General features: G+C 38.0%; 1 long non-coding RNA gene and 1 other non-coding gene across 3 annotated transcripts in view; one reads left to right on the top strand and one right to left on the bottom strand.

Moving 5' to 3' along the window:
• LOC148670536 (uncharacterized) overlaps positions 1-14,271 on the top strand; it is a 408,685-nt gene that overhangs the window by 179,704 nt on the left and 214,710 nt on the right. The gene's annotated exons all lie outside the window — the stretch shown is intronic.
• trnaa-ugc (transfer RNA alanine (anticodon UGC)) lies at positions 11,839-11,909 on the bottom strand. The gene has a single exon. It is a non-coding gene; the product is annotated as a tRNA-Ala (tRNA).

Here is a 14,271-nt window from a genome sequence, read left to right as displayed (position 1 = left end):
AGGATTGAAGAGTGAGAAATTAAAATAACCGAGTGATAAATTTGACTATGAGAGGAATGCGATCGCTAGGTTCACAAGGTTTTGCTCTAATGATGGAGATTCGGTGTTCTGAACAGTTTCAAATAAAGAGGTGATTAGTGTAACTGGGATCCTGAATGAAAGACTGAAGGTTTAATTGAAAGACGTCCTGACCCAGTCTGAATGACAGGGTGAGCGCTCGAGGGAATGTTGCTGTGGACGTGAGTCAGTCCCAGCCCAGACTGTATGTGAAGTGTGTATACTTACTGTCCAGGGCACATTTACAGTAACTAGATTTGTTCTTTTTGATTAAATTTTCAATCACCTTCAGTTTGGAGTGTGAAATATTTTTTTCCATTACACACTATATGCTACAATTCATTTAAATACTACTTTTTATTCCTATATTTTTTTGCTATGCTTACATGATAAATATGTGAACAATGTGTTTAATCTTTTACCTCTCAAGATCTTAGTACATAATTCACAGACTGAATTATAGTTGCACTTAATAATATATTCTAGAATCACAGTGCACAGGTTGTTTTTATTAATCTTTTTTTTTTAAAATTCCATAATGTAAGAAAAATTATCCCTATCATTAGTGATCTAAGACTAACAAACAACAATTCATTTAGCTGTGAAGTATCAGTCAAATGCAGAATAAACATGGAACAAGAATTAAACCTTTATCTCTTCAAAATGAAGGACTTCCAGGTCAAATACACATTTCTTTCAGCATAATAGACACATTTCTCAAATAAAACTCCAGTCTAAACAGATCCCAAACTTTTGTTTAAAGTTGAAAAAACTACAAGATTTGCCTCAGGACTCCTGTGTTGTTACTGGACATTGTTGTCTAAAAGCACCCAGTACGGATTCAGGTCAGAAAACACACTGCAATACAAATACCTACAGTACCACCTGAATCTGACTGTTATAACAAATAAACACAACTATATGTCTTGTCCTCAATCATGTTACAATGTTAGATCCTTCTGTAATATAATTACCAAAGTATCTAAAACTACTGTAATCATTCTCAAAAATAACCATGGATCAAAAATATTTTAATACATTTACCTTCAGTACTCTTATTTGTATTAGCACATTCACCTGCAATAGTTACTAATATTATTTGTTAATCGGAAACGTGCCTTAAATATACTTTTATCTCTGATCACCTGTCTGTAATAGTTCTTTGCACTAAAATTGTCACCTTCTCTCAAAATATTTTTTAATAACATTTCCATAATGTTATAATGTTATTATTATTAATGTTACTTTAATAATACAGTAAATACAAAATGTGTCAATAGTAATCATACTGGAGTCTCAATAATCCTCTAGTATTTAATAACACACTTATCTCAGTTAAAATATTAGTCTTAAAATACTCCAGTGTTTAATAACACATCCGTTAATTACTTTAATAAAACATATTAATTCATCAGTGTGTAAAATAAAATATCAGTCCGATCAATACAACAGTGTTTTAAAACACACTGATCTCTGTTAATACACTAGTCTGTTTTTATACCTGTTAGAGAGGGCAGAATTGAGCACAATGAAATAAACAACCCCTGGTAAATATTTTGAAGATGTTGTATTATTGTTAAAACATTTGTATTCCTTTTTGTTTGCAAATGGGAAAATTTCCACAAGTCCTAGGACATGACCCAAATTACAGCCCAAATTTTGTATTTTATTATTGTGGTAATAGATAAGGGATTGTCAAGTTGTACAACATTTTTGATAAGGTTGCTAAATATCTACAATATTAATAGTTATAATAATTATATGTTAGTATTTAAAAAACATTATCCTTAGTCTGTGTTGTGTGTAATAGTGTATAACTGAATATAAAACTATTAATTCAGCATTAATAGAAAATAGATTAAAAAACATATAAGCTGAATTAATATTATGATTAATTGTGGAGGTGAAATTCTTGTTAATACTGCAAAATGTCTATTATTTTTCCTTATTTATAGCACCAGAATAAAATCAATTATAATTTTAAGGAATATCCATAAAGCTGAGTTTTAAATTAAACAGAAAAGCACTTCTGCATGCTCTGGTCACTACGGTGGGCAGTGGCTGTAATGACTGTAGAACCTCAGATGGCTGGTCCTGGGTTCCAGGATGCTGTGGTCACTATACTGGACACTGTACTAACTCTGTGGCTTCCAAGTCCTGGGACCAGTGTTTCTGTGTTACTGGGACCTGTGGTCACAACAGTGGTCAGAGGCTGACAGGTACTTCACATGTTGTACTGAAATGTGTGTGAGGTGTATATTCCCATTGTCTGTATGTGAATTGTTGACAATGATTTTCTAGCCTTTACCTGCCAACATCTAAACTTAACACATGATCATCAGATTAAATTATATTAAAGAACAACATTTTTCAAAAATACCAGACAGGTTTAACATATAGGCACAGATACATTTATTATGATGTTGTCCTGAGCAAACTTGCTCAAAAATCTAAACTTGAGTCCTGTGATTACAAATTATTTTTTAAATATTGCATTTGTATGATAACATGTAATTAAATATTTAATTTGTATAACTCATACTTATATAATTGCATTTGATAATAATTTCAGATTTCGAATGTAGTCAAAAACAATAAAGCATTCTTATTAAAACTTCACAATTTACAAAAAAAACCTGTCATTAGATAACTAACCTAAAAACACAAATTAAGTTATTTAGCTGTTAAATAATAGACAAATCCTGTATAAACACAAAACACAACTACCATTTTTTTAATTCTTGCTGTAATGCCACAATGTCTTGTAGTTGTTAAATTATTAATGTTACACCTCAGTTTCTGATGAGACCCCAGTTAATAATAATACACCTACAATACTAAGAATTTCCACAATTGTGTTAATATTTTTCATTTTATAACTTATAAAGCAATAAAGAATGTAACTTTTATCAGCCTGTCCTTTTCAATGTGAAAACAAGCAAACCTGGTCTTTATGAACCAGGTAATACATATATCAGTTTTATTTTAATACTATAAAAATACAAGAGCTAATTGTCCTATGACTGAAAATGTTTTACATTTTCAAAATGTAATTGTAAGTCTTTAAAATGAAGAATTCACACTCATAACTTCCTATCATATTGGAACACATATTCTTATAACACCTAGAGGAACTACTTGTTTTCACAGCAACTGAATATCACACAGCCTAACGATAGAAACCTGGACTGTCTGAATACACCAAAGATATAATGGCAGCATTAAAACTCCAGTCTTAATTCTCTAGCATGAACATTTTAGGTGGTAAGAACATATTTACTGTATATCTATTAATACATCAGTCTGTAATAATTTAATATCAGTCACAATAATAATTCACTATTTAAAAACGCGTGTATCTCTATTAATGCACCAGTCTGTAATAAGACAATACAGAGGAGTCAGAATTGAACACAATAAAATAATAAACAACCCAGGGTATTTCTGAATCATCCTGTATAATATGATATTATTCTAGAAACATTTTTTATTGCTCACACTTTTTTTGTTTTCGAGTAAAGGAAGACTTTTTCACATGTCACAGCATATCACTCAAATTATCACTTATATATAAAGTTTATTATTACAGTAACAAGTAAGTTAAATAACTTTTTAAAGATTTTATACACTCCATGTTTTCACAAATTATCAATAGAGGGTGATAATGGCCAGCTTCTGCTCTATCCATCTATAACATTATTGTTATATAATGTTTAGAAATCTTAAGAATATTTTTTAAAAATCCAATAAATATTAAAAGCAACTAATTAAATTTAGACACAGCTAATTATATTTCCTTACTTACAGACCAAGATAAAATACAGTTATAATATTTTTGATGAATACCCACAAAGCTGAATGTAAAATGAACATTTAAAAAATGTTCAACCCACTTATTGCTCCATTTCCATCAAAACTTTACTTAATTTAATTCCAGTTGTTGTCTGTCTGTCTGGACAGGAGAAGACTGGTCACTTACTGGCTGAGCTGTGCAGCACCAGGACAGCGAGAGAGAAGATGGACAGGCAGCTCTCCATTGTCATCAGGACAGAGCGCAGCTGAGACCCCTGTCTTCACCCCTGAGCCCACAGGGCAACTGAGCTGCTGCTCCGCACCCCAGACCCCCAGTAACAACACAGCCCCCCGCCCCGCCAATCACACACAGCACTGCCTTTTCAGACTGACAGCAGGAACCTCTCACACAGGCGGGATGGCCAATCACACAGGGCCCTTTCAGTCTTCTCCATATATATCAGAGACACATCACTGTTTCCTCTCCCTGAAGACACTCCCAGCAGCGCGGAGGAGAGGAGAGACAGGAGCAGCTCTGTGTCTCACTGGAGGAAACACAGATACAGATACAGACAGCAGGGCTGCAGGTGCTGCAGGGGCAGGAAGAGATCAGATATTAAACTAAAAAAAATGTAGACAAGTATTATATTTTTAAATCAGTATCAAGATAATCAATTATGCATATATGGTCCTGTAATTCTTGCTGTCTGTATCAGGAAGTGTCTAGAACGTGGTCCTGTCTTGCTGTCCGTGTCAGGCAGTGTCCAATGATTGGTGTCCTTCAGTGATTCACAGAGTTGTTGTGTCTCCAGACAGTAATGTCTTCTGGTCATGGTCAAGGGCAGTGTGAGGAGAGCCTGTGCTCAAGGTGGCAGTGAGGTCACTCAGGTCAGCACAGGAATACAGAGACAAGGTGGACTGAAGAAGAACTGGCTGTCCTGTGACTGTGATCAATAATTTAAATGAAAAAAAAGAAAAGCCCAGCAGTGATTGTCCCCTCTGTACTGAGCCTGGTGGACAGGAGCTCTTCCAGTTGAGTCCCTCAGACCCTGAGTCTGTCTCTGCACAGCTCCAGTCCACACAGATGTTCCAACCCCTCCAGTTGTGACCCCAGTGTCTCTCTGTGTGGAGCCGACTGCATGACTGAGACTCTCTAACAGCACAGTGGAGCTGAACTGATACTGATACACTGATACACCACCAGTCTGAACAGTGTGAGGGCACAGCTCACATCCTCTTCCTTATTATTATAGGTAGTAGGAGCAGCAGTAGGAGCAGCAGTAAGATATAAGTAGTAGCAGTAGTATCAGTGGCAGCAGCAGTTGTGGTAGCAGTAGTAGTATTACTGTAGCAGTTATGCTGTATTTAAACTCTCCTGTTCAATATAGCAGAGGTCTTGTGTTACAGCTTCACCATAATAGCTGCAGCATCAGGAGCCACAGAGCAGGAGTCAGTTTCAAATTAGAAAAAGCAACAAAATAATAAAAAAAAAGTTCAGTCCTTGTTAATACAGTGGTGATTTAAGGCAGAGCTGTACTGGAGCCTCAGGTCAGACTCTGCAGTGAGTCTGTGGTTTGTGCTCCTCCGAGCTCTTCCAGCACAGGAAGCCAGGTTGTACTGTGAGGCTGTGGGTGTCAGTGTGATGAGGCAGCTGAGAGCTGAGCTGTACAGAGAGACACACAGGGAGCCCAGTGTTCAGAGCTCCAGTGCTGCACAGGGAGACACAGGAGAGCCCAGTGTTCAGAGCTCCAGTGCTGCACAGGGAAACACAGGAGAGCCCAGTGTTCAGAGCTCTAGTGCTGCACAGGGAGACACAGGAGAGCCCAGTGTTCAGAGCTCTAGTGCTGCACAGGGAGACACAGGAGAGTCCAATGTTCAGAGCTCTACAGGGTGACAGGTCCTCTCCCCACACAGCTCTCTCTGTGTGTCTCTCAGGGCTGAACAGGAGGAGCTGTTCCTGTCAGAATGGAGGCTGACTCTCAAAGCTCCAGTGTCAGTATGAGGAGACGCACTCAGACCTGACTGCTGCCAGAGCCTCTGAGCCTGAGTGGCCATGAGCACTGAGCTCCTCAGCAGCTGAGAAAAGCCTCCTGTCTCCTGTGCTCACAGTGTGGTTGAACACCTGCACTGTCTTCCTGCTCCTTCTCTTCTCTCTCCCCTTTCCTGACTCTCTCGCTGCGTGTGCTCTTATCTGTCCATCTCTCTCTCCTCTTCTCTCACTCTGACAGTCTGTGCAGAGTATCTGAAGGGGATGTAACATTGCTTGGCAAAGGAAAAGACTTCTCAGAGGCAGAATAAAAAAACGTATCTCCTCTCAGTCAGATTCACAGCTCAGACTCACACACAGAGCTCTGGATCCCTCAGTACTTTACCCAAACTCCTCCCTCCTGAACAGACAGAAGCTCATCTCCATCCTTCTCTTTATCCCGACAATTCAGAACCAGAGAACATTGAGACAATCAGTGCTGCTACATGAATAATATCAGACAGAACAGCCTGGACTCAGGTCACATCTCCCCCTTTTCTCCTTCCTCACAGCCTCTTAGAGACAGAAGTGTTTGACTGAAAATTGAGCAATATGTGATTATCTCTTATTATTATTTTTTACTGATTTAATGAACAGCAGTATTGCTACTCTTATAAGTGTAATATGATTATCAGCAGAAGCAGACCGATTGTCTTGTCTACAATAGTGACCAGTTGACCAGTCTGTAGCTCTGAGCAGTGGGACTCAGATCACACAGAAGACCTGTCTGTGTGTTATTCCACACCAGCCCTGGGATACAGCGTCTCCCACACGTCTCTCACGGAGTCTTATATACAGTTAAACAGAGTCTGATAACAGTGATACAGTTAATTAAATCATCAAACTGGCTGAGGAACTGAGAGCTCGAGTGGAAATAAAACCAGGAGATGCTCCAACCTCCAGGATCAGGAGTCTGATCCTCCCGGATTCTGTTCTGTGGAGATTCGTGTAAAACGCTTAAAAGCGCTTATTACAGGGACTTGTGCCCTTTCTCTTCTGCTCTACGGGAGTATGCTATACAACGCATTAGTCTGTGAAGTAAACTATTTTTTTGTTTCATAAATTGTATTCCTCGGTTTGTCGCTCTCCATTTCCAGCTGTTATGAATCGCCTTTATTTTTGGAGATGTTATATGTGTAAGAAAAGACCCCCGGGCTCCGGACTGGAGTCTCCTCCAGCGGAGACGCGCTCTGCTCTGTCAGAAAGAGCGCTGTGACGTCACAGACACCAGCCAGAGCGCCGGGATCAGAGAGCGAGACCGCGGGAGGCGCGCGGAGCGCCCGGAGGAGACTTATTGATCACTTATCTATCGACAACCAATTAATTCAACTGAAGAACCGTAGAATAATCGATTCACTTCACTGATTGGTGAGTACTGACCCTGTTTTAAATATCTAGAAAACAGTCAATACAGCCTCTATCGATCAATTACAATAGCGCCTTTAGTGTTAATAATGTTCAATCAGAAATTAAAGAATTATTATTCAAATAATTGTTTAGGAATTGTATGCTAGAGCTTAAAAATTATATTCCATGTTGATAAATTCTTAAAAACTGTATTCCAAGTTGATAAATTTGTGTAAGTAAAAGCTGAAATGCATTTTTCCACTGTTTACAAATCATAAGTATGGTAACCACGGCGACAGGCGCCAAGTCACTGTGCACTGCTAGGTATCTCGCCTTCGTCACAAAGAGCGGTGTGACGTCACGGACAGCAACTAATACTAATATTGTCTTCATGTTAATATTAGTGTAAGTACAATCGGTAGTTTTAACATTAATGCTAGTGTTCATGTGAGTATTAATGATGATAGTGCTACTGATTGTTTTAATACTAGTTTTCCTGTTAATATTAATGATAATTATATAGATAAGGTTAGATTTTTTACACTAGTAGTCATGTTAGTTTTAGTGATAGCATTACTGTTATTATTAGTATTATAAGTGTAGTAGTATTTTGTGTCAGTGGTGGTGATGATGATAGTGTAAGTCTTAGTGATAGTGTTACTGTTGCGATATAATTGGTATTTGTATTAGTGTTATTTATAGTGTATTTGTAGTTATGAGTGTATGTGTTTGTGAGTGTGTGGTGTCTGTCAGTGTGTGAATTTGTGTTTGTGAGTGTGTGGATGTGTGTCTATAAGTATTCGTAGTGTCTATGTGTGTGTCTGTGAGTCTGTGTAGTGTCTGTGTGTGAGTGTGTGGGTGTATATCTGTCAGTGTGTGTGAGTGTGTGTGTAGGTGGACTTGGGCTCCACTCGTGTGTCTGATAGAAGTGACCCATCAACAGGTGTTGAGGTCCAGAGCTGTTTGCGAATGGAATCACTTTCTAGAGTCCAGACCCACATCCACAGATCTGTGAGTGCCCTGTTTTTATCACTATTACTAGTAATGACAGCAGTAGTAGTAGCAGGAGTATTAGTATCAGAATTAGTATAAGAATCTGATGTCATGGTGGTAGTAGTAGTAACAGTAGTAGTATTAGCAGCAGAAGCAGTAACAACAGTGGCAGTTGGATTATCCAAGCAGTTACTTCAGAAACTACGGTTTTACACATTTATACTCTACTTTTCTATGCTTAATGTGACCTTGCAACCAACAAAATTCAAGAGAAAAATTTTGGAAAAATAATTGAAACTAATAAACCTACAACACCCTGGTGAACCCCCCCAACCAATACTTTGTGGAAGATCCTTTTGCATTTATTACAGCAGTAAGTGTTTGTGAATAAGTCTCCATGAGCTTTGCACACCTGGACTTTGCAATTTACTCTGTAGACAAGCAAATCTGTTCAAGGAAGAAACTCAGTTTAGTGAACTACTGGTGAATTCAGCACAGGTTTTGTCATCACTTGTCAGGATGGCTGAGTGGTCTAAGGTGTCAGACATGAGAACTGATGTCTTTCATCTTGGTTGGGTGTTCTGGTCTCCAAATGGAAACATGGGATTAAATCCCACTTTGACAGCTACTTTTTTATTTTGTGTGTATTGTTCCTGTCTTATTGTGCTGACAATGACAATAGGAGGAAAACAGAGAAACCGTTTATCAAGAACATGATGGGCAGGAAAATGCTTCGTCAACACTTAAATGTGATTAGCAGAAAGGAACTTTTAGATGGGCTACAATTTCTGCCTTAAGAACTTTTTGAGCTGTCTGTAAGTAAAGAAAGATTTCCGGTAAGGTATGCATTCAAAAGTCAAAGACCGAAATATAAAAGCAGCAACACTGCGATTTGTGAGTGTTCTGTAGTGTTAAGATCCACAGGTTTCCATGCTTCTTGGATTTCTTAGCCCAAGAAGTGATTCCTGTTTCATTTTCTATTCACCAGTTCGATTTGCATTACGCTCCTCAAACCTCAAAACCGAATAACAAACGCTAATCAAAGTTGCACAAGGCCTACACTACTTTGCCCCGTCTAAATACCATAATGTGAAATTAAGAAACAGCAGTATTTTGACAAAGTGCGCTCTTCAAACAGTAAACGCTCAAGTGTTTATATTTACTAGTGAGCAGATCAACCTTGATTTAGGAAAGCCTTTGCTCGCCCCTTGCTTTAACAACGATATCTGAATCGAGCCCCAAAGTGGTAAGAAAGCTGAATTACACAAAGCACATAAGACATTGGGTTGTCACTGTATGCTATCACGTCCTGCTTGCACTGTCCTACTAAAAGATTAGAGGGATCAGAAAGGACACAAATGACCCTTGAATCCACAATTCTGAACTTAAGGGTAACCAGCTCTACCGACTGCACCTCTCTTGCTCCTACATTACAACAGTGATATTACTAGTGTTGGTTGAACATGGTATAGTAGGCTGACAGCTGAAACACATGGCTCACAAGCAGTGACAGAACCATTATCATATATCACTGCAGCATATTGGTTTGGGAGCAGGAGTAACTATCCCATGTAAACATGTATGCCTCCATTAACATCGTATAGTAGGTGGACTTTTGGGCTATGAGGGTTCAAACCCTGTCCATGCTTCTTCATTCTGCGCCACGTTTCTTTATCTAGGTCTTCAAATTACTTTGCAAAACATTGGTTCTTGTTACTCTTTCTCTTAAGCGGAAGATTGGTAGTTCAAGCCAACCTAGAGGAGCACGTCTTGTGATTCCCATGTAAGCATAATATCTGCTCAAACTCGATTATTGTTCTCAGTGACACCTTAAACATCTTGATATTTGCAAGAAATGCAAATATTGTGCACGTTTCAAGCTACAAGAAGTAATCAATTTAGTACTTAAGTGAATATGATCTGGAATGCTCAATAATGACCAACATCAGCAGCTTCCAAGAAATTAATTTGAATTTGATCTTCATACTCACCTTGCATTCTCAGCTATAATACTTCAAAATTACAGTGTAGATTTGGTGGAGAACTTCACAAGCATTATTAGGTTTGGACTGTACAATTGTATTTTAATATCTTGGTATATGTACCTTCATTTTAATATACATGTAACCATAAATGCTGTTTAGTATATTGTACTTTTGTTGTACTTTTTAAAACATTTTACCTGAGGACCCAAGGGGACTGTTATATCTTGTGATACATGCAAGACATCTGTAAAAGAAGGTGAAATTTTAATAAAATTGGTGATTAAAAGAAAACCACAACTTGTATGATATTATCCCTCGATATCGAAGATCAATTGAAGGATTTGAAGAAACTATCAAAGAAACAACAGCAATACCAGATGATTTGGGTTTTGAACCAATGATTACACCTCAATAATCAATTCATCCTCAAAAAAAAGAAGAGACAGGCATGTTTTGAGCCTCATAATGATCCTCTTCTGGATCCACAAGAAACGTGTTTTGGATGTACTTATAACTTCCATCAAAGAGAGATCTCATCAGTTGCATGCAATTGAAACTTTCGACTTTTTGGATGGTATTAAAAATATTTGTTGAAAAGAAAATAAACAATTTTCCAACGAAGATCCCACGAAGGATTGCCAGGATCTATTCTTAGCGTTTGGTAGTGATAACACCGCTGATATTGATGGGGTAGAAACGTACGATGCTTTGACAGGATTTCTGAAGCGAGAAGTCCTAGAACACCGCCTATAAATGAGCTAGGATTCATACCAAGAAATACTTTTTGTTTTCCACCCAGAAGGCTGCTATTGCATTACACATCTTGTGAAGATTACCAGTCTTGGTAGCTTCTGGGTGTGATTTTCCAAAACCGAAACTAATAACAAAATTATTTAAGATGCACCATGTCCAAAAATTGTAAATCGAGACTAGTATTACTACAGAAGAAAATATTTAACTGAAATATTAATAAGACTATGTAAGTATAAAAAGTGGAACAATTCAATTTATATAACTTATTTTTTATTCTTATTAGAAATGGGCTCACACACCGGAAGACACTAACGTTTATCTTTGTTAGAGTATGTGAATAACAGTTTAACTCAAAATGTTTGTAATTTGTGTAAATTGTGATTTTGTTAAAATTCAATAAATCACCTATCAACAATAAGAAATTATTAAGAAAGTAAACATTATTTTATTTCATAAACTATAAAACATGAAGAGAGTTTACAGGTCATATCCTTCGCTTTGTCTTTTAACTTAAGCATTCAGGATCCAAGCCTCTGTGCGGATGGTTGTGTTTCTCTTGTAATATCTTGTAATCATCAAAAGTTGTTGTTTAGTCCTTTAGTCCTTCAAGAAATCCCGGGTGAGATTCAACAGGTGTCTTCTTCAACAGCCACGACAAGTGTGGAGACGTTCTCTGGATTTCCTGAAGATGATGTTAAATTAGTTCAAATCATTTGTTGTAGTTAACAGAACTAAATGCTTTGGAGGTACATTTAAAACAGCAGAGCAACACTGTAGCACTTCGTGTGTGACTGAACTTAATTGTGTAAACCTGGATCTCTATGAACATGAGCAAAGAGTTCTCACTCAGCAGATTTCGATGTGAGCACAGTAATATAAAGCACTTGGAGACGCCAGGGATTGAACCTGGGACCTCATACATGCAAAGCATGCACTCTACCACTGAGCTACATCACACACTAAGCTACAGGACACACGCACACATTTTCTGTACAACTCCAGTGATAAAGCTCTGTAAATATTGTAGAAGAACCTAAAGGGGTGAAACAACGCTCCAACCACAGTAATGGTAACAGGAAGGATCGTGTTCTTATTTAATGTCCTTTTGAGATGCCTTGTCGATGCACACAGGCGTTAGAGCTGAATAATGTATTTTTAGTGATGTTTGTAAAGTAAGATGGAACATGTTATTTCTATACCAGGAAGAAAGGAGCAGACTCTTAAACTTTAAGAGATAGAAATGACACCTTATCATAGCTAACATTAATTAAAACGACATCACAACAAAAGAGTCGAGCCTTGAGTGAATCAAATTAGTTTTCATTGGATGTCTGTGTCTTCATAAGTTTGTAGGTGAGAGAGAGGTTTGCGAAAATGTGCAGGTGCTTCTTAGAAGTGTGTTGGTGGAACAGGGGCCTTCCAAATAATTGAGCTGGGTTTGATCACGGCCAGTGCATCCCCAAACTTTTCAAGATAATCTGTCATCCGGTAACATCTTTTGAAACTAGCATTCGAGGTAGGAAGCGTGTTCTTAAACACCAAAAAATCCAATAAGGAAAAAGCAGACCTCTGGACACAAGATGGCAGTGCGATATTAGAATTCCTGTGTTCTTGACGGATTCAGACTCCTTCTCAGATGTCCTTGCTCGAAAACTAACTTTGTAGTTGAGGAAGAGCAGCTCGGAAAATACCCACTCAACAAGTGAGTGCATTGGTTGCAAGGAGCTGTTTTTTTTTTCCTCGCAGTAATCATTATTAACCAGAAACAGCAGCACAGGAAGGTCACATTTGTGATTATGTCACTTCTCTGCTTCAGCAAGGTCAATAAAAGACTCTGAAAGTAGTAAAGCAAAACTGAACTCAAAATCATATTAGGAATTCTGAGCGATATCTCCATACAGGTAATCCAACAGAACGTTGAAATATTTGAATATCATCTCTCTGTATATTGCGCTGCTTTTAACCCAGAGTAAAACTATTGGATTGAAGGAATGCTAACCGCTGGGTTAAAATGTATAGTTGTTATTTGGAGAAATCTGTAAACTCGTGATCTTATATGTTTTAAAAGACAGCACAGGAAAAAACGACAGTGCTGATTATTTTCCGGAGACGGAGCACTGATGACCTATCCGAGCTGATTGATAAAGCCCACCCAGTGGATACTCTAGCAGAACGTCAAAGAACATTCACCTCTGTATCCAAAGAAACCACAGGAACAACATCAGGAAGCACAATCAATTCCCCTTTTAATTTTTTCCTGTCAGGTATGCTATGTGAATTCATGAAGTTAATCCTCTGATCTCTTTTGATCACGAACAAAGTATTTCTGATGGAGCGCTATGTTCAAAGATTTAATAAGCTTTACCCCTGCCAACGATTCGGCGTGAAGACAGACAAAAGCAGCTCACCACCACAGCCAATATTAAATGAACTTGCCGGTACACTATCATGTGCACTGCCTCAAAAGTGATCTCGGCAGATGTTGTTCCCTACATAAAGCTGAACGTGCCAAAGAGAATTTCTGTTGAGAAAACAAAATATTTTTTTTTTCTGCCTTGATGTCAAGCCTGTCTTTTAGAAAGTCTATCTCTAAACACGTCCCTAAGCCTAACTAAAGCCTAACAAAAAGCGTTTTTACTGATCGTATTGCAGGTCTTAAAACATTAACATTTGGCAGCAGTGGGATTCAAACCCACGCCCCCCAGAGAGACTGGAGCCCAAACTCCAGTGCCTTAGACTGCTTGGCTACACTACTATACCTTCCTCCATATCCATCTTCCTCACATTGCTGACTTGGTCTGGGGGTCTTCAGCTCTTGTCGTCAGATCTAATGATATCATGTGGAAGTGACTTCACCTTCATCTTCCGAGATGCTTTCAATAGCACAAACGCTACTTTCACCGGCCGCAACATAGCAATAACGAAGGAGGTGGGTTTCATCCTTTGTGCTGTTTGTAGGGGCGCAACTCTACGGTGATCTACTGACTTGAAGAGCAAAAATCAAAATCCTCTGCTACTACTATTGCTTTTTTCATAGTTTCTTCAAATCTTTCATTTGAACATAGATTTTGAAGGATATTGATGATAATACCACATAAATTGTGGTTTTCTTGTGATCGCCAATTTTATTCAAATACCAGCCTTTTTTACAGTTCCTTGCGTGTTTCACAAGGTATAATAGCCCCCCTCGCATCCTCAGCTAACATTTTAAAATTACAATAGATTATACAGCATGCATGTTTACATTTATATTAAAATTAAAGTAAATATACAAGAATACATACAGTGCTAACCCAATAATTCTTGTCAGGTTCTCCA

This window comes from Lepisosteus platostomus, chromosome 5 (assembly GCF_059453375.1).
Source record: "Lepisosteus platostomus isolate fLepPlt1 chromosome 5, fLepPlt1.hap1, whole genome shotgun sequence".
NCBI classification, from domain to species: Eukaryota; Metazoa; Chordata; class Actinopteri; order Semionotiformes; family Lepisosteidae; genus Lepisosteus; species Lepisosteus platostomus.
This window is presented reverse-complemented; position numbering and strand designations above follow the sequence as displayed.